This window comes from Rhamphochromis longiceps, linkage group LG14, assembly GCF_057381845.1.
Source record: "Rhamphochromis longiceps isolate RC_006_pf linkage group LG14, R_longiceps_female_GT1.1, whole genome shotgun sequence".
NCBI classification, from domain to species: domain Eukaryota; kingdom Metazoa; phylum Chordata; class Actinopteri; order Cichliformes; family Cichlidae; genus Rhamphochromis; species Rhamphochromis longiceps.
In genome coordinates, this window is record NC_140570.1 from 39,458,834 (window position 1) to 39,485,992 (window position 27,159).

At 40.0% G+C, this 27,159-nt stretch overlaps 1 long non-coding RNA gene across 1 annotated transcript; it reads left to right on the forward strand.

The window, feature by feature from the left end:
• Positions 1-12,228: 12,228 nt before the first annotated feature.
• On the forward strand, positions 12,229-13,254 carry LOC146654729 (uncharacterized). Its single transcript, XR_014907382.1, has 2 exons — positions 12,229-12,414; positions 12,997-13,254. It is a non-coding gene; the product is annotated as an uncharacterized LOC146654729 (long non-coding RNA).
• Positions 13,255-27,159: the final 13,905 nt, after the last annotated feature.

Consider the following 27,159-nt stretch of genomic DNA (forward strand, 5'->3'; position numbering starts at 1 on the left):
ACATCTACCTGTCTAACTTTTTAAACTAGCTGCAAAAATTGCAATACACTGTTAAAACAAACCCAAACTGTTGGACTAAACAGCAAAAATCTGTTACCCGTAGAGTAAACCAACAACTTAATCAACTGTTGTTCTTCCAGCCAAGAGGAGGAGCGTAGCTTTCTCACCACGGGTATCTGATGGAGCCCTAGAGGTGGAAACCAGCCCACAGTATAATGTAGCTTACAGGAGAAAACTGAATGACAGACGCATGGGTTTGGAGCTCGTGTGTGTGTGTGTGTGTGTGTGTGTGTGTGTGTGTGTGTGTGTGTGTGTGTGTGTGTGTGTGTGTGTGTGTGTGTGTGTGTGTGTGTGTGCATGCATGACTAAGCTAACCCTGTGTGCAAAGATGGTGAAGTGTCTTGGCTTTAGATTATGCAGCTATAGACCACAGGCTGCTGCATCTCCATCCAGAAACCACCTCCCAGCTGCACCACGTGGTGCCAAAGTCATTGCGCTCCAGCGTGTTCCTCCCAGCTGCACCATCCGTGGCCAAAGTCATCACACTCCAATATGGGCCTTCTGGATGCAGCATCTAATGCCAAACATATCAAAACACAACATGGGCTCTCAGCTCGATCATCTTAAGACTCATTTCAATCCAGTGAGTACCCTCCAGCCGTCCATCTGTGTGTGAAAATACATTTTAAAAAATTCAGTGCACCTCACACAAAAGGAAGAATAATTTAACGCAGTCCTAATCCTCCATTTGATCCAAAAGACATAAAAATACCATTTCATCTGTGCCATCTCCAGCCAGACATACTTCAGTAATTACTAGCATTAAATCCTCGTCTCAGTTTCACCATCTGAGGACAAACGTGTCATCGCTGCATGTCTCGGTACCACCTGAGGCCAAACTCATTGCAGTTTAAATTGCATATCTGTTTCTTATCTACTAACATTTTTCTGGTTTCTGTTCAGTGTCTGTTTATTCTCTTTGATTTGGTGTAATTCAGATTTCATTTTCTCCATAAAGAGAACTTGTCCCTCTGGGCGTTAAACACTCAGCATCTGAACAATAAAGCTCCACTTGTACCTTCAGGCGGTCCAATGCAACGCCAAATAAAAACCCACTATCGTCCATGTGAGTCAGTGGAAGACAAATCAAAGGATTCTGTGGGTCTGTGGTCTGAGGGAGAGTTTGTGTTGTACGCTCTTCCTCCTACACGAAGAGTTTTGATTTATTTTTGGCTTACAATTTAACCCCAAAACATGATTTTTTGCTTTTATTTAAAGTTTAAAAGATCTGGAGAAAAAAAAGACTTTAACTTGTGAATAATCCAAATGTTGACAGAGCAGTTGCTCTGTGTAAACCTCCCACTAGGTGCTTGGAGTGTAGGAGGGACATATTTTAAAGTTGCTGAGTGAACACTGACAATTTGTTGCTGTCCACTGTGCTGGACAATTGGACTCATTGCTGAAACTCTATATGAACTCAGTCCACACACGATGACCTGCAGGTCTGCCTTTACTGTTTAATCACAGCTCCACTCGACAACAACAGGCTTTGTTTATCGGTCAGCTTTGTTAACAGAGATTAAAGACTGTCAGTGTGGAAAACAAAGGCAGCTGTGGGCACTCGTTCAAACAGAAGTTTGAATTTCTCTAAAATCCTACGTGCACATCCAAGCCAACTATGAAAAACAGCAAATATGAAGCGTGTTAAAGCCTATTGTATATGCTGTGTATGCTCCAAATATAGAGTTATAGTTTGTGTACAATCTGTTAAGAAAAAATAAAGAAAAGAAACATCAGGGAACCACTCGTGACATGTTCTTTGGCAGCATGAGTACTTTCACTGAGGTTTATTTTGACTCCCATAAACTAAAGCAGCGTCAATAGACAATAGAAAAATACAGACTTATCCACAAACAGCTGGAGTTCATCGGGTACTAATCCATGAAGATGACTATTGTTATTGTGCTGTTATTGGACGTAGTGTCATTGGCACTTTATATTACAGCTTGGATAATATAATAATAAGAAGAGAAGAGGTAACATTAATACATTACCAAGGTAATGTAACCAAGTAACAGCTTGGCACTGATCTTGTTACTGGCTGAGTAGTATTAGACTATATTTTAAATAAAATGACATGTTGGTAATAATCTCCTATGTTTGTAAATATTTGCACACTAACACTGTATACAGTTAAAATGATTCCTACATTATGGACAAACATTCTCCTTTGTTTGAAAACAAAAAAGTGAATATTATATAGGGATGGGTATTGATAAGATTTTCACGATTCCGATTCCATTTTCGATTCTGTTTAACGATTCGATTCTTTATCGATTCTTTTTAAAAAAGGAGAACACTAAGTTCGATTAGCTCAGAACTTTGTTTTATATCTTCTCTTTGAACAAGAAAGAAATTTAGGAGTAACATGGCCTTACAAACCCAACAGTGAGATCTTAAGAGATCCAGCCTACGGCTCTTCAATGGGGTGTCACAGGGTCCCCAGGAAAAAGAAAATTGTAAATGTAAAATAATAAAATAAATATTCTTCTGTAGCAATAACACATGAATATCCAGTAAAGTCCCTGCCTACAATTAAACACATTCACTTACTGAAAATCATCTGCTGTGGCAAATGGGTGCAAGCCTTTGACCACAAACTGAGTCACTGCTCGGTGACATTCGTCTATCCTGGCCTGAAAGGAGACGCTACCGGTAGACTGCAGCGAGAACTGCCAGCATCTGAGCCAGACTGTCTCTCTCATCACGGTCACCTAAATGCACAGTAATGGCAGGTTTGTAATAAGGCAGGTCGCGCTAACATAATATGCACTGTTAGTTGATTATTTACCTGCCGCATTAACGGGAGAGGACGTGCAAACGTTACCGCTGCTGCTGGGTTGAGATTCACGAGTCCAGAATTAAAAACACGACATTCATTTAAGGTCATCGTGTGTTTTGTGAGCACATGCTTTTGCATATTCGTAGTGTTTCCTCCCTTAAATGAAATATCTACTTTGCAAGTATTGCAAGTTGCCCTGTTGTCATCCGTTCTCGTAAAGTATAACCAAACTTTTGAGCATTTGAGCCGCTGGCGCCATGTTTCCTGCCAGGTAAATGACGCTCCGCAATGTGGTGACATCATTCGGGGCGACTGGAATCGATAAGGGAATCTTTTGCAAAAATGGCAAACAATTGCAAAGAATTGAAACAGTGGGAACCGGTTCTCAACAAAAACCTGTTTTCGATACCCATCCCCAATATTATATGTTTGATTCTGTGGCTTCTTATGTGGAAAATGCAAAAATGCCCGAGTGCTGAGTGGAGGAATAATAATAATAATAATAATAATAATAATAAAGACTGAGCATGGCGGGTATGGCTATATTACTTCACAAAAAAAAAAAAAAAAAAAAAAAAAAACCCAGAACGAAAAAGTAAGCTTAGCATGAGGAAAAGACACACGGAGAGAAAATGATGCAGAGACTAAAAACTTTAAAATCTAAACTCCAAACAGAGCAGCACCATGACACAGTGTAAAATTCTTTCCTGACATTTAGATGGAAGCTAATGTTTGCTCATTGTTTCACTGTGAAAATCGTTCAAAGACAAACAATTGTGAGCTAATTAATTAAAAGTAGATTCAATTAATTTTCCCTGAATGCGTTCGGGAACCAGGTTGAGCGTGAAAAGTACAAAGTTTTCATTGCCAACCAAGAATACTTTAATAATCACTAAGGAAATTATGTGGGTCACAGTTGCTTCAAATCAGTAACAGTAACAGACTAAACTAATTAAACAATATGTTACAAAGTTTACAAATTTAAGAAATAGCACTAATATATACAAGTCGCTCAATCATAAATATCAAGAATATTAAAGAGGTGAAATATATATGGTTGATATTTGACTCTAACCTGTGAAACTTTATCATCTGTTATTTTACTGGAGAGCATGTAAAGGGTGTAACTATTGCAGTGTGCTTTGGAGTTGTACAGGGAGGCAGAGGCAGGAATGATGTCCTGTGTCGTTCAGTGGTGCATTATGGGTAAGCTCAGTCTCTCATTGAGCGTGCTCCTGTGACTGGCCAGCATGTCATGGAGTGGGTGGGAAGTATTGTCCAGCATTGTCCTTATCTTAGACAACGTGCACCTCTCAGACATCACCTTAAGGGAGTCCAGCTCCATCCCCACAACATTAGTGGCCTCGTGATCAGTTTATTGGGTCTGTTGGCATCTGCAACCCTCAACCTGCTGCCCCAGCATGCAACAGCATAGAGGATGGCACTGACCACAACAGACTCAGATGTTGAAAGACCTCAGAGACGACTCTGTACCTTCCTCAGTGGTGTTTTTAGCTCAGTCCAGTTTATTGTCTGTGTGTACTCCGAGGTCTTTATAGTCCTCCACATCGACCCCCTGCACTAAAAAAATGTTCAAGGGTTTCCGGTCTGAGCTGCAGATGATTCTGCTCACACCAAAGAGTCAACCACAGCCCAGTACTCTCTTTTAGCCACGGGCAAACCTTAAACATGCCGCTTTATCCATGCGTGATGTGCTTGCCATGCCCGTGGTTTTCCCTAACCATGGAGACAGTGGTTTAACAGGCTTTTATGCAATTTGAAAAATAGTAATGAGTTCTATTAATAAGATGCAAACATAAAAATGTCTCAGAAAATAAAATGGCCTCTTATGTTTCTGGCTCACTAACTTCATCACCATTCACTTCCTTCATTTAATAGAAATGCCATTTCACAAACTCTTTACATCAGCAATAATAGCGCTGATAACTGCGCTGGAAATTGGTACAAATGGCAATATTTGTAAAGATGGCAGGTCTAATTCTGGACTGTCCTAATCTACAATAAACTATCAGAGAGATTTATGGGTAATAAAAACTGTCTCCTGTGACTAAACCTCACAAAGTAATAAAAGTCCATCTCTGCACTCTCCTAATATACGAAACCCAAATTTAATACACTTGTCAGAAGCACTGATAAAGCTCTCAGAGAAAAGGCCGCCCCTCAGCAAAGTCCATACAAATTCAACAGGCTGGAACTTAAAATTTAGACATACAATTATAATCTTATCAAAGTGCAATTACAGAGATTGTGTAACATCTATCCACATCACCATATGCTCCCACTTCTTGGTTGTAACAGGTCAAAATAAAAGAAGCTCGCACACACTGCTGCGTGAAGACAGTGACGTGCCACATATTTCATTGTCATAATTAAATGTTTGCTTTGCTACTTCTAATCACTGCGTGCATTAACATGCACATAATAATTCAATTATGGACAATAATTAGAGTGAAGCATTACTCCAATCATGCGGCTTCTGTTAAATATAATTAATTATATATCTTCTTTATATATCTAGCACCCAAACTGTATGCATGGTCGTTTGTGTCTGAATTTCTCTCTCACACACACACACACACACACACACACACACACACACACACACACAATCGTGTTTTCATATCTTTGTGGGGACATCTAATTGACATAATGCTTTCCCTAGCAGATTAACCCTCAGCCTAAACCTAAGCATAACCTAATTGAGACCCTGACACTAAAACCACATTTTGAGTCTGAAAAATGCCTTCAAACTCATGGGGACCATAATTTTGTCCCCATAAGGACTGTTGGTCCCCACAAGCATAGCAAACATCCAACTTTTGGTCTCCACAAAGATATGTAAACACACACGCACACACACACCTGGGTGTGTTTGTGCGATTATGTGACTGCAGTGTGACAGTGCAGCAGCTGATGACTAGAAGCTGGGGCAAAAGAGGGGACATGAGACGTGTGTGTCCTCAAATCTATCTGACAAGCATACCTGCACACACACACACTCGGATTGTTTTGCTCTCGCGTTCACATCCAGTAAAATCACCTCTAACTGCAGTGGACAGGTGGCCCTTTTAAACTCCTACTCACTTTCTCTGCACTCTCATTCACACAAACACATCAGGCGACAGCGCTGCCAACTCCTGTGGACAGCTAGCCTTTTTAATTCACACTTTGACACACACGCGCGCACCAAAATGTCGACCAAAACAGACCCGAGTGCCAGGAACAGTGCGCGGGCTCTGCTGCTCTGGACACAGCTAACCATGTGTTAGATGTAAGTATTGCTAACAGCAGGAGACAGGTGTTTTTTTCCTCTGCATCTGTGTCTGCTTGTGTTTAAGACACTCTTGACAAAAAAAGGTGCAAATAACCACCGTGGACAGGTATCTTTGCACCCTTTCTGTCGCTTGCTGTAAATGTACGCTTACCTCGACGTTTGTGTGTCGCACGTTTTTCCCCACCTTTGTTCATACATGACTCAAAGACGTCAGACAGTGTTGCTGGCTAACACACCCTGATACTGAGCCTTTTTTAACAGTTTGTTCTGATGAGTCACATCTGTGCAGTTCTACCAAAATTCCACCCTATTCAAAGCCTATATAAGACATGAGCCTACTGTCAAGCATGATTACTTAATATTAGTATACATATAAAAACAAAACAATAGCTTTATTGGTGCAATATATAGACACTTAATTCCACACAGACAATGAGTTCACAAAACCAGAAATGAAAGCACAGGAAACTGTGACTTAACATAACCACCAGCTACACCTGACATCCAACCTTTTTGATTTACTCACAACAGAGCTGCGGTCCCCAACCCCCGGGCCCTGGACCAGTACTGGGCTGCAAGAGTTCATGTGAAAGTGTGAAATTTATTCATTTTTATCGTTAACATGGTTTCCCTGGGTCTACCGGTACCGGCTTGTTGTATTTATCCAGGTCCAAACTCCGTGAAAATATTGTCGGACACAAAAAAGGTTGGGTACCGCGGGAATTGAAAATATAATTTAAAAAAAACATCAAATGTTCAAACTGAGAAAATGTAAAATTTTACAAAAACACACGAGCTCATTATGAATCTAATGGCAGTCCCAAGAAAGTTTGGACAGGGCCGTGTTGTTTCCCGCCGTGTAGCATCCCCTCCTTCTTTTTAACAACAGCCTGTAAACATCTGGGAACTGAGGAGACCAGCTGCTGGACCTTTGTGAACATGACCATTTAGTTTAACTGTGCTGTTAAGCTAAATGGTCATTAACATATCAGGGCCCGAGGAGTAAACAGACACCAGGCGTTCACGCCAAACACAATCAGGATTTGAGGTTAAAGCCTCTCAGCTGCTGCAGCTCCATTTGTGAACTGATCTGCCAACAGATCCTCGGTGGCTTTAAATCTGAGTATTTGTGGTCTTTGCTCTCTTTCTTTTCCTTGTGTCTTGTGTCTATATTTGGCTCCTCACTACAGCCATGACAGATTCAACATTAAAATGTCATCTCAGTCTCCTTAAAAAGCAAGGTTCTGCAGTGACACCTTGGGTCTTGGCATTCATGTAGATTTCCTTACAGTCACCCATGTGATTGTAAGTGACTCACTTAACAGAATAATGTATCCAACTACAACACAAAGAGACTTGTCTGATTTGTGAGAAACACAACAAAGAGGCCAAGATATTCCAGTAAAGAGATCCCAATCCCATGTGCCGAAGCAAGCTTAATCCACAGCGGCAACACCATCCACCCTACAGGACAGAGCAACTATTTTTGTATAGGTAGCTGTAACTGATAATGTTATTAGTCTTCTTCTTCTCCTCTGTCTATTTTTACTGTATAATTTTTGTAACACCTTCCTGGTCACTTCAGGCTGCTTTAAAAAGATAATATAACTACAGACAGCAGACGTGATGCATGAGCATCAAAAGTCCAGGTGCAACACACAGGAAATAAATTTGTATGCGACACCAGGTAGAGATCCTGTGTGGTTTGTTCTGTCATTTATGCATGACCGAGCTTGTACTTTCATCCATTTCCCAGAAAACATTTTTACCAAATGTTCTTATCACGAAAACAAAGCAAAGAGGAAGAATGCATCAGATAAGAGAGCTCAGAGCCTGACTCACAGGTTGCAAAGTGTGGGTATAAGCCTGCGCTGACCTCCCTTCATCAGTTGTGCATTACTGTTCGCTAAATTCCCTTCTGCCTCAGGAAGCAACGAGAACAACATCCAAGCTAGCAGTCCACACATAGAAAACCACGGCGCAGACATGCAGCTTTTAACGTCTGTTTTCCTGTATTTTCCATTTTGAGACAGTGGAGTAAAATTTCACTGTGACATGATTTTCCATCCTGGACATGAGGTCGACCAGGATTAGAAGCTCAGCCGGTCAGACCTGGTCTGATGGAAATCCTTTAGCTAGTCTGCTGGCTTTGGGGGCTGCTCAATTCCGATTTTTGATCAAATCCGATTTTTTTGTCTGCTTGTTCACACTACAAATAAAATGCGACAGCAAAAGCGTTCAGTGTGAACCCTCAAAGTGGCCGCATGTACAAAAGAAGACGTCACACACAACAGGCTCTGTTTAGACCCAGAGCAAACAATATTGTTTGACTAATGGCCCTTAATATAAAGACTTCGGACTTTACGTTTCCCAATTTTTGCTTAAAGTTATTTTGTTATTTATATAATAATGTAAATAACGTAATGATTATCCTTATATCTGTTTTAGAGGAGCGGTGCTTCAAAGGATAGTTGCAGATTTCTGTCAGAATCTGCAACTATCCTTTGAAGCACCGCTCCTCTAAAACAGCAATAAGGATCACGAAAGTGACCCAGATCGGATTTGAAAATATCGGATTTGTGCCGTTGACACTGTCATACCATGATCGGATATGAGTCGCATAGGGTCGGATTTGATTTGCAGGGTGAACGTAGCCTAAATGAGGCAGGTTGAATCTTCTTGCATTTTAAGCATGCGCAGGACTGGAATGTAAGTGGTTTTGGCCGTTTCAATGTGAACAATGTGAAAATGTCCGGGCTAATGTGGACGTAGACTTATTCAGCACCGCCACCAGTTGTGTTGATTGTAATTGCCGAGTGTGTCATTAGACATCAGGATCAGTCATTAGACAAATGACTGATCCTATTTTTCCTCATGTACTCAAAGTCTGCTGTAAATACTCGGTAGAGCCCCAAATATTCCCACCACTTTAACAGAGCTGTTTTTCGAGTTTCAGATCATCTTAAAAGTCTAATTGTTTTCTTTTTTGTTGAAGGTTAATCACCACTGACAAAGTAGTTTTCTTCAAGCAGCATTTTATCCTTTTTCAAAAAAGAACATTGATTTCCTGTTTCTAATGCTAATTATGCATAAGGCTGGCATATTCTCACAAAGGACTGCTGAAAAAGAATTTCTGCAGTGCTAACTAAAAACATTAAGAGGATCCACCATGATCCTCTTAATGTCTGCCAGATGGATAAACCGGAGCTGAAATCAGTCAAAGCCTGTGCTTTAAGTACAAGTCCTCGAATAAATCTTATTGAATTATTCTTATCTTGGAAATGTTCAAATCCCCATTCAACAAACACCACCTACAAAGTGTTTAAGTTTATTCCAACATATGTATTTCCAAAGGTTCCTGAAACGAGACAAAGGAGTTAAAAATGGAGCCTCTGATGTCAAAGCACTGAAAGCTGCACTGCAAAGCAGGATTTTGTCTTTGGGGTTAACCTGAGGTTTGTCGTTCACTCCTTGCAGGGATGCATTGCCATGGTAACTTAAGCTGCCAAGCTAACATGCTGTTGGCTGCAAACAGTTTTTACGTTTGTGTTTTTATATTTATTTTTTCCTTGCTCTCATTAAACACTGGTTTTAATAACTCAAATTAAATCTGTCTATTAAACATTACATTTAAACAGATTGTGATCCATCAAATTGTTCTGTATCTTAATGTTAGAGCAACTGATATTAAAGCACATAATCGGCAAAAGCAGATTTTCTCTTTGTTTATAAAGGAAGCTCTGCTGCCAGCACTGTAACTGTAACAGTGATTGGTCAGACACCAATGCTACACTTTTCATATGAGCTCAAAGGGACATTGGGATAACCTGGTTTATCTTGGCGAGCTGACAAACAGCTTCCTGTGACGGTTTGCCCTTATCTTACCTGATTACTAACCCTGATGTGGCAATCAGGATAAAGATATGTTGGGAATGATAAATCAAAAAGTCTGTGTATAAAAGAGAAACGCAGTCAGCATTTAGAGTTGGAAGGAGACTTCATGTATCGGAAGTGTTGGCAGGGAAGTGAAAGATAACTAAAGGAAAAGTGGTCTTATCTGCAATGCATTTACATGCATGTGTGTGTGTGTGTGTGTGTGTGTGTGTGTGTGTGTGTGTGTGTGTGTGTGTGTGTGTGTGTGTGTGTGTGTGTGTGTGTGTGTGTGTGTTGCATAGGCTTGCAGAGCCGGTGGGAGTTTTCCAGGCTGGAAGCTGTCGCTACTTGACACGACAGTGCTGTGATAACTACTAATGAGGACACAGGAGAGAACATGTTATTAGACTCAAAATAAACACATCAATACGCAAACATCCTGCTGACAAAATGAAAGACAGACACACACATACATGTATTTGTTCCCAGAAAGCACTGTGAGAATTTTCCCATCATAAAAATAACAAAGCAAAAAAAGAACAAGCGAGTGGATAATCCCACTCGACACACTAATGCAACTACCACCAGTTTGCTAGCCGAGCTTTAATTCAGGTTAAGCTATGTTCATGAAAGCTTGATACCAGGGGACACAGTTTTCTTCTTGCTATGAATAAAACAGCATCTTCTTTAACTGTGGGCTACCTCGGGGAAATTAGAAAACACTGAGTACTGCTCGAGGTCAACCTTGATTTTTTTCAATGAAAACTGTGAGAAAAATGTTTTGGATCAAAATGCATTTAAAATGAATTTAAATATAACAAGGTTTTACAAGGTTTTGTTAGTAAATACAATTTAAAATTGCATTTAAAAATGTTCACAACTGGATAAAGTACTCAGATTTATTCCACATGTGTAAAACCTTTTTGCTTTGTTTCTCAAAAACCAGGAGTGTGTGAAGCATGAATGCACTGCTCAATCAGGATGTCCTACATTTCAGTTCATACAGAGAACTTAGAGTTGCAATACAAAGCTAGAAATTCTGAGAAGTGTGAAGGACTTTATTTTGTACAACTTTCCTCAGCTAATTATATATATATGAAACATGTCACTGTATTTGTGTTTCAGACATTATAATTATGTTGTTTTCTTTTTCTTTCTTTGTTCTCTGTTCCCATGTATACTCTACTTTTCCTGTCACATGTTTCATGTCACCCTCGTCTCTATATTCCCCATGTTTCCCCAGTGACTGTTAAGCCTGCGTGTCTTGAGTTTTGATCTGTGTGTTTTCCGTTTGATTTTTGTAGTCCTTGTCCTGTGTGCAGTGTATCTAGTCTTGCCTCCCCTTGTCTCTTTATGTCTGATTAGTCCCAGCTCTGTTTCCACCTGTTCCCCATTCTCTCTTCCTGCTTGTTTTAAGCCCTGTGTTTGTTTGTCTTTTTGTCTGTTTTTGTGTTGCACGCTGACTGTGCTGTGTTTTTTCTCTCCGTGTGCCTAATCATCTCCTAGCTCTCAATTCCTGGTCTATTTTCTAGTTTTTTAGTTTTAATTTCTTGTTTATAGTTTAGTTTTGTATTTGATGTGAAGTGTTTCCAGTAATAAAGCTGCCATTTTCAGTTATTCCTTCGTTTTGAGTCCTGCATATGGGTCCTCATCCTGCCTGCCACACAGCGAAACATGACAGTATAAAACAGTAAACATTTACCGACTGTGTGTATTCCCCCTCTTTCTACTTTGAAGTCTTAATAAACACATATTTATTTGTAAATGATGATCCATTCAGTGACACAGGTTTTTAAAAACGAAATACAAGAGTAACCCAAATATGAAACTTTAAAACCAGGACTATCCGGTCATTAGCTGTTTCCAGGTCCAAACTCCGCTTCAGGTCCCAAAGTCAAACCAACACTGTGACATCACTGAGAGTTACAAACTGTCTGAATTCTTTCATCTGTAATAAATGATCAGTGTTGCTGCTCTACCAGGTGTAACAATTAAGTTTAACATCCAGGCATCCATGAAAACAGGATTTATCAAGTTTAACAGATCAGGGAGTTCGATTCCTACACAGTGTTCAAAAGTGTTAAATTTTTTGGTGTTAATAGTCTCCTTGCAAAAGTAGAGTTAATTTTACTCTAAGCAGAGTCACATTCATTTAATGTAACTCTGAGGTGTAAAATGATAGTAGTTAAAATCGAGTGTTAAAAATTAGTGTTTCTATGTCAAATCTGGAGGTGTTACAATGGAAACATTAACTCTTGACCTCTTAACTCTGAACTCCGACAGGGGCTATGACACCAACAGAGTAAATTCACAGACTCCGCCCCCAGCACGGCTCCAATCGAAGCTGAAGTGAAGCCGTTTCAGAACATTTTGCTCTACATATTTGAGTTGTTTGCCATGCTTGGTAAGTCATTCTTTCAAAGATTGTTTCAATTATTATGAGCTTTTACTTCTGTGGCTCTTTGGAGTTGAGACAAAGCTGTGTGAAAGGCATTAGCCATGTTGCTCGCTGATAGCATAATATTCTGTTTTAGCTAGCTGAAAGGTATTGTTTGCGGGCAAATACCACAGCCTTGAAAAAAAGCTTGCATGTGAATTTTCAGTCAAACTTTTGGTCAAATACACCTAAAACAATGTGTAGAATGTGAAATGTTGGTATAATGGTGCTACTTGAAGCCTGAAAACGATCGCCCATAAAAAAAAAAACGAGCAAACAGCAGTAGCAGACGTCCTGACTGGATTCTACGTTAGCATAGATCCCTCCAGAGTTTTGTGCACACAGTTTAGGTAAAAATGAAAAAGGTTGAGGTTTTACATTTAGTTCAGTATTACCTGTTGCCTGTGTCCTTGTCTTTTGGGAAAATACTTTACACAAGTAATGGCTCAAAGAGGATTCCTTTTTTTTTTTTTACTGTGCTGCAATTGTTTACTGGATTATTTGTGCCATTAATTAGTGTCAACTAATTTTTATTCAATCTCCGCACAGGATATGCTTGTGAAGATGGAATATGGGGGAGAGCAGAAGTGCATTGAAGTTCCACAAAGGGATTAATGAAGGACATGCATATTGTATTGAAGAAATAAGTGATGAGAATGCTGTTATTTGCATTTACCAGCTCACCTATGTCAGACCTTTTGATAAACACAATTCTAATGAAAGTGAGAACATGTATACTGTTACATCTTTCAGAAAATGTTTTGAAATTGTGGTGCACAGTTCAGAATAAATGTTTTTCAAAAACCATTGCATCTTTTTAGTAAATGTTTATTTCCAAAAGAAATTTCTAGAAGTTCTGAACAGTAAAATTCCTGCTTTTTAGAATGAATTAGAAGATAACTCTTACGTAGTTAAACTAAAATACTCTTTGAGAGTTAATATATAAACTCTTTACACCAAGTGTTAAATTATCAACTCCAGACAGATTTGGTGTTTAACACTAAATCAGAGTTAACGTACCAACTCTCCAAAAAGAGTTAAATTAACACTCTCTGGTGTGGACCCATATAGACACTTTAATAGTGTTGAAATCAAATCCGACAGTGTTAATTTGGACATGCTGGATTTGCTGTGTAGTTTCCATCTAAGTATGATATAGCATGTTCTGACTGAGGGATTTCTGAAAAATGCAAACGTACAGCTCTGCTATCACTTCCAACATAAATGAAGACAGGAAACTAAACAGCAGTGACGTTTGTAGGGTTACTGAAGTTTGGCTAGTGTTACGTCCCTCTGCAGCCCCTAATCTCTTCAGTGGGTTCAGCTGTTGCTAATTGACCACACGTAGTCAGGTGTGGATGGAAGGATACCTGAGGCAGGCTTTCAGCAGGCCTCACTAGCCGTTGCCGTGGTGGCATCAGCTGTTCTAGCCAACTTGCAATGCAGTTTAAGATTAAACCTCTTCTCACCTACGTAATGTTAGTGACACAGCTATGTTAGCATAATATAAACACAGTGAAGATGGAGGATGAACGCTAACTGTTTTCCAGTCAATAAAAGTTAACATGAGGGTTCCCGATGGTTAGGGACAGGATGCTGTAAACGGACCACACTTCAGTCAGGAGAACAACTGAGATAATCCATCCACAATACGAGGTTAGTCATTCATATACTGCTGGGCTGTAGCTACATCGGAAGGCTTAAAAACTGAGCTTAAAAATTAACAGAGAGGCCGACAGTGATCACTGACTGTTTTTAGGGGCTTGTTGAGATTCAATAGAGCAAGATACAAAGCATTAAAACATGTTAAAAACACAACAGCCTTAATAAACGCAGAGTAGACCACAGTGGTGGCAGCATCAGGCTAAGGCAGAGCCTCTCATTAACACAGCCAAGTACACTGTTCAGAACTGAGGCAGATCCTTACAGAAAGCATGCTCTGTGATGAAGAAGGAAACATACTTCTGGAGCAGTTTCCAGCCCAGCCAAAGCCCACAGGAAATCTGCAGGAGAAATTTAGGTTATCTGACACTCAACGCAATGCTGATAATGTTGGTTTTCAGGCTTTAACACACTTGATTATGTGTAAACTGCAGTGACTGTAGTAACCATTTCTTTAGAGAAAGAAATAGTCCAAACACTTTTTTGGAAATAGTATTCTTATTAGAATATGCAAATTCAGCATGAAACAGAATTACTGGGCTGTGTGTCCCAAAAACATAACTCCGAACAAGAACTGGAAAACAGAGAGAGACACTGAAGGTGGATTTTAAAATATAAGTTGAAATCACCAGATTTCATACAGGCCGATTATTGATGAAACAATGTATTGAGATATTGTTTGAGCAGTTAAGCAGTTTGCTGGACATTAATGTGAGGAAGTGGAAATGAAGTTTTGAATTATGAAAACACCAGTTCAGGCTTTTCAGGGGATCAAACCTTTGTCTAATTATCCCAGGGCTTTGTTTTCTGTGTTTTTCCCACAGTGTGTTTCAGTTTTTATGACTGAAACAGAGTTAAACTGAGTTAATTACAGTGTCTCATTTGGCCAAATAAATGACTCTGCTTGATGTTTCCTCAGATCTTTGTCATTGCTTATTTTCTGTTGTGGTGGCGGGATGCCAGTGTTAGGAAAAGATTGTGATCCAAGTGTGTGCATGTCAATGTTACTGCTGTCAGTGGTGATTAAGTAGACTTATTGAACCATAAAATGTGTAAATGGACCCGAGTGTAACAGCTATTCATGTTAAATTCTGTTGACTCAGCCCCCAAACAGTAAACAGGGCTAACTACTGAGGCAGCAGGTGGCTTTTCACCTTTAAACATGACTGTAGTTTCTGAGGAGTTGATACAAAATCTTTACTAAACCTCTTGAATTAATGGTGAACGTCTCTTTTTCAGTCACGTTTAATTTAAAATCTACTCCAAAGCTGTACTGGGACAAACCTGAAATATGGCAAACCAATAATGTAACATCTTCTGGTTTGTTTAAACCAGAAATCTGCCCATTAAAAAAATGTACAAGCCAATGTTGTTGTGTTTTGTGAAATGAATGTAAACACTATCAAATAGATCTTCACTCAAGTGCAGCCACAACTGCACGTTTATTATGACGCCAAACACATCAATCTGAGGCCAGAGACTCAAGCAAAGTCTAATGAGATAATCAGTTACAGCTGTGACAGGTGAACAGAGGAGCGCAGGTGTGGAGGATGCAAACAAACGAGGGACAATCAGCTTCCAGCTGTGGGAAATAATCCACCATATCAGCACCACACAAAATATACAAGAAAGGTGTGATGATGCAACAGCTGCATTAAAATAATAAGAAATGCAAACTGTGAAGTGAAACGTGAGCTGCTTTTGATGATTTTATTTATCACAAGATTTCTTTCAGCAGGGAGTTCTGCCAGTGATGTATGGATGAATTAAATATTTCTGACTTTTTTGGCTTTTTTGATGGATTTCTTTCACTGTACATCATCGTATTAAAGCTGGGCAAAACATGAGTCAATTTGCAGGAAACATGAAGGAAACAATGAACAAATCACAGATCATTGGGATATGGAGAAAGCACCCAACTGGGAATAACTTTATGCTACATTCATGGCTCATCCTACACACTTAAAAAGCAGGAGAAAGGGAATGTAAAGAAAAAAAAAAAGAATTGTCACTGAGTTTTATAGGCTTCTCACTCTAATGCCGTTCTCAGCAGACCTGGCACAAAGAATTAGATTTGTAAAGCAGACGTGGTCAGTGCGCAGAAACAAACCAACAAAGGGGATAACTCAGAGGAACAAACCCATACAGCATCTACTCGGTTTGCAGCTCCTCTTCAAACTGTTTTATGGTGAGTTTCAGCTCCAAAAGCTACATTTTGGTTCACAAAAAAACAAACAAGGACGAAAGCAACTGTGCATAAATCAAACTGTGCAACAACTTTAAAAAAAAGCCTTGCCAGATAATGTAATGGATGGATTCCATTTAAAAAGCAGCATATTTCTCAGAGCTAGAAATGAGATCAGCAAAACAAAACTTCAAGTTAATGTTGCTTAATTACTCTGACCTGTGAGTGAGCATCATGTATTTCAGTCAGTTTCTACCACCAAAAAGCCCAGAATGAAGCAGAACCTTGAGTTCCTCGTCTTACTTTAACTCACTGGAGTATCAGTGGTCAACACCACCGAGCCGTGGCTGACACGGTTTCCTTAACTCAGCAGAGGAGTATTTGAGATCAGCACTCTGGCTGCTTGCTCGCTCCAGCTTCTTTTCCCTGTACGTTTCTTCTTTCGTGCACCATTTATCATCTCCAGAGTTTACTGTTTATTTACACCACACGGCATAACAACGGAGCGCTGGATGTGAGACACGCAGGATTCCTTCTGTATGGCTGTTAGATCGCTCAGAAACACAAACATGCAGATGGACTGGGAGACCATAAAATCAGTAGAAGATGCAGCATAGAAAGCTTTTGAAAAAACAACACGAATACCTTTGTAATATTTTCAGAGATAAAAGATAAAAGGACACTTTGGTTTCGTCAGAGGGCTCATACAAGAAAACTGGATTTTGATACATGTTTCTGTTATTAAAGATAAACATAAATAGGAAGTATATATATTTTTTAATACAAACTTGGTGAATGTGTGCACAATTTAAATGAATAAAAAAGTCTGCAGCATGAATCACTTTCACTACAAGAAGAAATATTTGGTAACAATATTATTGCAGACACGAGTTAACTACCTCTGTAAAAACATGAATTAATTAAAGAATAAATCATCTACATGTTTATTCATCATTGTGCATTTTGGGGTGTGTGGGATAAGACATTTTTGAAAAGTTACCACTGATACTAACATTGAGTAATTTTGACCAATCAGAAATCAGTGTGGCAAAAATGCATGTCTGCATGTCTGGTTGCTTAGCAACACATTATTTACACACATTTAAAGGTTCCGGCAACATGAATGCGATAGCTAGATGTGACTGAAAGATAAGCACACAGGGGACTGTGGTGAGATAAATGATGAATAATTACTGCAGGGCTGAGCTGTGGTTGGCTGTGCCGAGCAGCGAGGGAACCTTAGCTCAGCTGAGCCGAGAATCCGAAGAACTAATCTGATTAAATAAAGAGAGAAATCCAGAGTCTCAGGTCTGAGGAGCAAAGCTCATGTTTTCTGGTTATGGACCATCGTGATTTTCAGGATTGTTTGATTCTCGGGCCGTGAAAAACATTCTTACACTTTTCCTCCGATGCATTCGAATAAACTGCCAGTACCTGATGAGCCAGACTTCAAACGGCTTTGTTTGTTCGGTGAATGTTAAACCTGAATACACATCTTGAGGTTTTCTCAAAGTAACATTGTTCCCAGCCTACTTTCTAAAAAGTACTTTGTGCATGAATAGTTGCCAGCTTGGCTCTATAAGTGCTTTTAATGCTCATTCTAGCAGCTGCCGAACACTTTTCTAATGAGAACAGACTCCCTGCAGCATTTTCAGGTGCAATAAACCTCATTTTCCAAGGTCATGTCTCTAATGTAAAGCAGTGGGGGGCCTAGTATTTACAGGCAGAAGCACGTCTGGGGAACATTTTCAAAGATGAGGAGCACAAATCTAATGGAAGGGAAGAGAATAAGAGGTGTTCTACTTTTCTAAGCTCACTTCACTTTGTCTCTTCTGTAGAACTTTTCTATGAACTTCTACCATTTCAAACATTCCCTGACAAAAAGACCAGTCTCGCTGTATCACTGCACCACTCCTCCTTTATTCTGGCTCCATATTCCATATACAGTATTTGTGATTGTCTCTGTCACTCTGACTCTGACCACGGATGTACCAGAAAAGTCGAAACACACCAACTTCTTCAGGTCAAATTGTTGGTTTTGATAAAAAAAAACACTATTATTTCTCTGTTCATGCTTCTTTGTTCATCCCACCATCTGCTCACTGCTCAGTTTAAAGAAACTGATTTTCACACATAAAACCAGCGGATGCACACGTGCATGTTATTAGACGTGCTTGTTAACTTTGCTTAACTGTCATCATGTTTTCAGTTCCAGTGCCATTGTTTCTCAGTCAAAAACACGTTGCACTCAGATTGGGCATAAAAGGGTCTTGAAGCATTTAAAGCAGCTTTAAATAATTTACATACTTTCTAATATCCAGCAGAGGGCGACTGCTCCAAAACCAAGACTGGTTGTAACGTAGAACCTAAACACTGAGCTATTAGTGTGATCCTCAAGACTGGGTCCTCTAACACAGACCTGGGAGTTTTCTGCACAGCATCTCGGCTGTTCTTAGGACTCCACTGACAAAGACAACAGTACGTGTACACACACACACACACACACACACACACACCATTTCTATAGTAGAAGGGTCCAAAAATCAATTCTTCTCTGTGAAGCCTCGCCATCTTTGGAAAATCTGATTATTAAAGGGACACTTAGACTGTACCAGTTAGTAAAAATACTTGCACACAAAAATGTGTGCACTCCATCACACACAGACACACAAAGCTTTTGTATTCAGTTCATGTGACTGTCGTATTGACAGATATCTGCAGCAGCTCTGAATGCCACTGCCTCCTGCCTCATCGACTCAACAGCCCGGACTCGACTGAACTTTGCAGGAAGTTTAGACGGTTTTCTTCACTGTTGACTCTCTGGACTTAATGTCAGCATTTGTTTATATTATGTAGCCCATTTACCTCTGGGGCTTAGTGTGCAGCAAGCCAGCTAACACCTGACAGTATCATTTTGGAAAATGGATTGAAGTGTCACTTTGGTACAAATCAGGAAGCAGTCAGCCTTTGGTGTGAATGCCTTTATTTTCCTCCTCTTGGCTCTCGAGCTGCACGGCCGTGCGGTGACACAACGTTTAAATTCACAGCACCAGCTGAGTTGTAATTAAGCTCAAGAGTTTTTTGTGTTTGGAACTTCTGCAGCATCTGAATACTTTATCCTCTAATTATATCTAATGAGCAAATGTACTATAGCATGTATTACAAAGACACATTTTGTTATAATTATCTGTATTGTGGACAGGGTTATGGATTTCTGAGCGAGAGTTATTGAAGCTGCTGGTGCATAATGACTTAATTTGCTCTACAGGCAGTTGAAACCTAAATGGTGTTTTCTGCTGTGCTAGTTTACATAGGAGCCAAGGGCAACTGAAATGCACTCATCCATAAACCAGATGTGGAGCAGGAAGCTTGCTGATGTAGCGTTTGCGAGCTTGTTGCTAGTTCAGAAACTTCAGTTTCCAAAGCTGTGTTGAACTTGTTGTGAGTTTAGCTCTGATGAGTCGAGACATTTGCACAGTTTGTCCAGTTTGTCTTGTCTGCACACTCTTGGTCTTCTATGTAAAACATTTTTGTTCAAAGGGAGTAGGCCACACTGTAACAGAGTCATGCCTTAGACTGGCCTCACAAGTGGCTTTATTGGTCAACATTAATTAGCAATAATTTGTTGGTCTCCTATACTAATATTTCCCTGTTATAAGCCATTCTGTGCTGTTACACCAACATGAACTAGTATCCACTACTCGATGTGGTTATCTCCCAAGATATATCATATCTTACAGCTGGTCTCCAAATTGGCACTCAGTCATCATAACTTGGGTGAAACCTTACTGTAGACAGAGCACCGCTGCTGATTAATAGCGCCACTTTGGACATTTTTCTGTCTCAAATCACAGTGTGTCCATTCCTCTGTGCCAATATTGCAGAGAGAGACTTTCAAAACAAATGAGAAAGTGAAAACAGGAACTATAGCCAAGCCAGAACAGCCACTGCCAAACAATCAATCCCAGTTCCCCACATATTCCCTTCTGCAGTCCAGGCGCCCGGAGCTTTAGGCTCATTTTCACATTGCAGTAAAATCAGGGCACATATCTGCAGGTTCCACCCCAACAGCCTGCAAGTGTTACAACTCAATCAGAGCTGATCTCCTCTGTAGTCCAGTCCAGTTTTCTACCCCCCTGCCACACACACTCACACACACACACTCAGCTGGACCTGCAAAAGTATGGCTGAGATCAAAACAAGCAGCAGATTTTTAAGGTCAGAAGGATTCGCTTTACTGCGGCGCTCTATTCAAAGTCAGTGCTCTGTTGTTTGACTGCCAGAAGCCAGCGTGCCGTCTCTCTCTGGGTGTTTTCTTGTCTTGGCAGGCTTTTGGTGTTTTGTTTGCGTTTATTATTGAAACTTTAAGAGAGCAGATAAATAATAGTTGCAGTCATGTGTATTTCAACATAGTTATGTGTTATTTTTCCTGGCAGGAATATCTCCAATGTTTGTGTTCAATATCGAAATAGTTATTTCTGTGTTATTGTCTGTCAGGTTTGTTTGTGTGTGCCAAATAAACTTTATGCACATAATGATTGTTTGTACATACACTTCATTCCCTTTGCTATTATATACTGAGTGCAGGGAAGTGTATACACAATATGAACACTGGGTTTGTGTATCGATGTATTTCTGTGTGTGTACAAAAATTATTCTCAAACTAAATTCCAATATTTTCACTAATAAAATCATCCTTGGTCAGTGTCACTGGAGACAAACTGAAGCTGCAGTTGTTATACAATGTAATTTCTACTTTCACTCAAAACCATTTAAATATGTTCTGGTTGGAATAGTAGCAGATTTGGAAAAGTATTCCAGGCCCTTCTCTCCTCGGCCCTGTCCATCCAAATTCAGCCCAATTTGGGGTAACCCAGGCCAGATGGAAAGGGAAATCTGTCCAGCATGATGTGAATCAGCCCTAGGGTCTCCTATCATTTTAAAATGCCCAGGAAATCTTCAGAAATAAGCCAAAATCCACAGGTCCAGCAAACATTTAGATCAGATGCCTAAAGGATTTCAAGCAGCAGGGGCTCCAATCAGATTTCCTAATCCCCTATATGAGTGAGCACAGATGGGAGAGTTAATCAGCACTGTCATTATTTTGGGCAATAGTCAGAGTTAATGTTGTCTTTGTGTATTGCAGGGTGGTATCATAGAGGTGCTGAGTCTTCTGGAAAATTTTGAGTACTGCTATTATGTTTGCACCATGGACCTTAAAAAGAGTCAATCTTAACTTCTGTGTCAAATTGCTCGTATCACCAGTGATGCCTGTCAACGTGAAACTCGAGTCAAAGTCCCAGAGGCTGACTGGAGTTTATCAATGAAAGAGTACACAAGCCTGAAAGAAACGCATCACATCAGGAGTGTGACCAGAACGATGTTTGTCTTGCGCTGGAACTCATCCCATGGAGTCAAGCCGTCGATGCAAAGTTCTACTGTAACATCCCGAGGCATCCGGGAAGATTTGGTAGGACCAACCTGAAATGGGCCGTGTGGGCAGACACACAGTTCACTGGAAACTTGAGGTTCGGTCACACCAAATACATTTTTACTCACCACTATTCCATTTATCTCCACAACAAAAGGCCCCACCTGGGCAGTGGATTTGAACCCAAGACCTTCCTGCTGAGCAGTAATATTGCTAACCACAGCACTGCTATTCTGCAGCATTCTAGTTGATTCTATTTGTTTATTTAAGCAGAAGGCGTTGGCTTCACACTATCACAAGGACCGGACTCAGATGTCAACCCTTTCTGTAGCTACAACCTGAGGAAATTAGATTTAACATCTATGATTTGAATTGCTGCTGATGAGTAGATACTGCTATTCGTGCATTTATTATTGATGTAAATAGCTTTGTAATTGTTAATTTAAAAGGTCCTGCAGGACGATCATTATCTTTCACTCTCTCACACGGTGGTTGCAAACAGATGACAGTTCATGTGTCTGCAGATCAATTTTGTTGATTGAACTCACCTCTCATCTTGCAGCAAGTGTGAAGAAATGAATGAGGCTAATTGATGCTGCATTGTGCACTCTGTCGGGGTGTCTGACAGAACCCTGAAACTTTGCTATTTCAGGCAGTCACAGCTCTGAGAGAGGGGAGAAAGAAACACTTGTGCATATGTTGTTTTTCAATTCTGGTTTCCTTACTTGTTTTGTACAACTTGTGTTCAGTTACCCAGTTGACCTTTTTAGTGGATACATGTCGTGCTTTATTCAAGTTTTCAGATTATCTTGCCAATATACACTCAAGATTTCCATTAATCGTCCTGGTCACTTTTTCTTACACGTTTGGGTTTCCTTGTGTTTTCATTGGTAGTGTCATCATCTGTGTGGATAGTTCTACTTACATTTTGCTTCTTCTTAGATTTTGGCCTTCATGTCTGGGCTTTCCTACTTCATCATCCAACCATGTATAACTGTAGCTTTGCTTTGAGGCAGAGAGAGCAAAAGCCAAAAATCTTAGTGTCTCGTCCTTACAGAGACCAAGGCCTTCACTGGCCGGAGTATCTCAGTGTATTTTGTGTGAACAGCTTAACAATAAAAGTTTTTCATGAAAGCAGAGTTTGGAACAAAATGTAGAATTAAAAAGATCATTTAAACAAGGTAAACAAGGCCACTTCAATCCAGAAAATCAAAAAGAAGAACTGAGGACATAAGTGATGCAAAGAATCTAAAACACAGGCAGATAACTCAGGAGGAGGATTAAAAGACCCTCTGACACAACTAAAGAGAAAAGAAGGGCTTCGATAAGCTAAAACAAGTTAAAACAAAGAAGGCAAGAAAGTAAAACTAGACAAAATTAGACAATTGACTATCAAAATAAAACAGGAAGCTACTATACAGGGAAACACTTTGCACTGAAGAGGCCAGACCAGGGCCCTATGTTACAAAATAAGTTCAGCATACCCAGAGTATCACTCAGTTATGTAGATTTACTCACCTTAACACTGACAGTATGGATAAACGGTCACTCGAGGCTGGTTATCAGTCCACTACCTTAACCGTCATCCTTAGTAAAGATGCAACACTGTTGTAAAAAGGACAGTTATATTTTTATGTTCTTTGTAGAATGTTAATCACCATTCGATAACATATCTAGAGTAGGCAGCCATCGTTCTCATAGGCATTTTCTAAGGAAGAAGCCTCTTATGATCCATAAAACCCAGGAGAGTGATTAGATGTTAACACAATCACCCATTTCACATGAGCATGCAAAGGAAACTTAATAAGAAACTTAACATTGATAATAATTGTAAGAATAATGGGTCTGACCCAGTGTTTTGTGTTTGTTGGTTTATTTATATTGTTGGATTATTGTCATCCTTGGTTTTCTGCTTCTGGTTATTCTTAGTTCCTAGGATTTACGGTTTATGTTATTTTTGCCTTCCCGATGTTCCTCGTCTAGTCCCTCTTGTCTCCGTGTTCCCTTTGTCTCTGCCTCAGTGTCAAGTCCCAGTCTTTGTGAATGTCTCTTGTTTCCTGTTTTATGTTGATAGTCCTGGTTCTGTGTGCAGTGTATCTAGTTTTTCTTCCCCTTGTTTCATTATGTCTGATTAGTCCCAGCTGTGTTTCCCCCGTTTCCCATTCCCTCATTACTCCCTCGTATATTTAAGCCCTGTGTTTTCCTTTGCCCTTTGTGTCCTATATCTTCTCTGCTGTATGGGTTCCTTGTGCTATTGTTTAGAGTCTATGATGGGAAATTTCTTTCTTCTATATAATGATCAAATGTTTTAACAATATCATTTTAGTAATAGTAGTATCTTTGTCACATAGTTATATTCATGTAGGATGTTGCCACAAGTGGGTCTTATGTTTATCACACCTTCACAGTGGGGCCATTGTATGTGGGTTGATGACATCCAGGCGCTGCGTGTAAGGGAGGTGACGGTTAGTCGTAACTCTCGTGTGGGGGGGAAGGGTCCGAGGATGAGCTGAACTAGGAGGTATAGAGCTACATGATGTGCTGTGGAAGTTTCTTTGTATGTGAGCTTTGCCAGGTCATATATAAGACATGAGCGGGCGGCGGCCATCTTTAGAAACCATTTTGGTGTGTGACCAAGTGTTTGCAATTTATTTAAAATTTCCACGGCAGTTCCTAGCTTCTCAGTTCCAACTGAAAACTCTCAATAATAATCAGGAGACATTCCAACATGGTGGTCTTCAAAAATCAGATGACATATGTTTATTCAAAACATAGAAATGGGAACAAAACATTTTTTTTTTTTAGTTGTTTAATGATCATCTCAAACACAGGGGGTAGAATAATGCACAGAGGGAGTAATGAGACTGACATGATTAAAATATTTAAAGAAAGAAAGGAGTCTGAAGTTTTCATTTTTTTTTCTACATGATCACTTTAAATAATAACAACCAGCTGCAGGAGAGAAGAAATTAGAGTGCAAAAACACACTGCCAAACACTAAAAAGGAGAGCCACAAATGGTGAGAAAAGAAAGGCATAATGACTGGAAACAAGAGAACAACAGCCCAACCATGTGTCTGTCTGAATGACAGATAAAAGAAAAGTGAGTGACAGCGAGAGAAACAGAAGGACAGAGATGGGCACTCATGCAGGTGTTGAACTAAAGCAAATTAAAAGATGACAGGCTCATTTCAGCTGCCTGTCTGTGTGCCAGCGAGATGACTGTTTGGTTTCATTTCCATTTCAACATGTCACTCTGCTGGAGGACCTAATGGAGGGTGGCCATCTCTCCATCTGTAAGATATCGTCTGTAACAAGCTCTGCATATGTTTTCATGGGAAGTAATAATTCTAATACTAAATTAATACTAAAACGTAATTAGTAGTGATAGGTTTGTAGCTTGAACCCATCCGCTGGAACGTTGAAGGCAATATAATTACACTGCAAAGCAAGACACAAGTAGGCAAGCTTCTTCATGTTTCTCGTGCACGGGAGAGAACCGGACAGGCACCGTTCCTTCGCTTGGCCCCAGTTGCTCTCGTCCGTTCTCCCGTATCACTGTCCTTTTATTGAGGTTACATGAATATGCATAGGTTCATTAACATATGACGTCTACATACACAAAGAGTACCGTGTGTGTGTGTGTGTGTGTGTGCGTGCGCGCGCTACTGCTGATCAAAGGGTCATAAAAGCACACAAGCAAACATCCTTGGTCAGGAAGAGGGTAGACCCCCCCTCATCCTAGATAACACAGTAAGGAAGTCTAGCAGTTCATTTATACACATAAAGCACTTAAACTAAAACAAATGTAACTACGTTAATCCTACCATAACAATTAAACAAGGTACGAACTTTCCCATGCTCCCAGTGTGGAATGCACACCAGGCCTCTGTAGCCTGTTAAAGATCACACAACTTATCACTACACAATTGATTATACACTTCTAAGCATCTATGGTTAAATATTTCTAAGCATAAATGAGTAAATGTTTCTAAGCATAAATGACAATCAACAATACAACTCTATCAAGTAGCAAATACAAATTTGCGAAAGATGTCACACAGCTTAATTTTTCAATGTTCACTGAGCCCTAACCTGCCTCTCTCAGCTTACCTAACCCTGAACTAGTGGGTACCTGACCAAACCTGAGTTATAGTGTCCCGCTTGATTTACGCTCTTCCTCGTCTCCTTTCATGTGGATTCTGTTCCTCCATCCTGTGGCAGATGGACACCAGGTAAATTGATAAAAATATCTTTGTAACACTTCACAGTGTAATAAAGTGGGAAAACTAATTTAGTTAGTCTCATGAAAGTGGCCACTTTCTCATTACTTTCATATATTGTTTTAGTAAGTATCCAAAACATAACAGTTCCATTTATATATTTTTTCAAGGGATCTTAATCTGTTTTCACTCTTGTATGCTTTTCATACAAGTTTCACACAAGACCGACACAAACTTTATACGATTTATATATATATCTTTTCCATGTGGGTGTCACGGTCTGGAGGTTCAGCTGGTCGCTGATCAGCTGTCTCTCCCTCTTTCTCTCTAGTCCTCTCTCTCTCCAGGGCTGAACTCATTATGGGTTCACGCCCTTGGCCCACGCCCTCGAGGAAGAAACACCTGTGCCTCATCAGTGTGGATGGTATTTAAGACAGGAAGCAACGGCTGTTCTTCGTTGGATCGTTGTGAGAGTCGCGTCAGTGAAAGTCGAGCATCCCAGCAAGTATTTTTCCCGTGCAGTAGGTGTTTAGAATCTAACAAGCGTTTCTTTGTGTACAGATTCCCTGGACTGTTTCCCTGGTGTGCGAGAGGATTCGTGTTTGGACTGTGTGGAGAGAGACGAGCGTGTTCCCCTGGATTTTCCCCGGAGCCCTGCCCCCCTCACCTTTTGTACATAGCACTGCCCTGCATCTGTGTATATACACTCATTGGACATTGTTCTTTAATAAATTCTCTTGTGTACATCATCCCCGGAGTCCAGCGCTTGAGTCCACCTTGTACTTCGTGACAGTGGGATGACTCAAGTCTGACCACTACATTTACTTGCTCATACAGCTTAAGTGCATTGTCATGTTTTTTTTTGTTTTTGTTTTTTTGTCTCCAACAACATACCTGACAATTACAAGTAGTGATGAGATTAGTGGAGTGTTACAAATATGTAACACATATGTAATAGATCCCAAGCAAATGTAATCTGGGAGAAAATACACTTCCCTCTAAAATAACTGAGAATGTACTGTGACTGTGTGGCATTATGTGCATTTTTTTGAGACACATTTGTTCTTAATGACAGTTTCTGTGTCCCGCCATCTCCTTGTAGTAGCTGCAACAGTGAGGTGTTGCAGATGAAGCTGCACAAGTGAGCACACAGATGCAGAGGACAACAATCAGATCGATCAGTATTCTCACAGCAAGTCTGTATATCAGCAT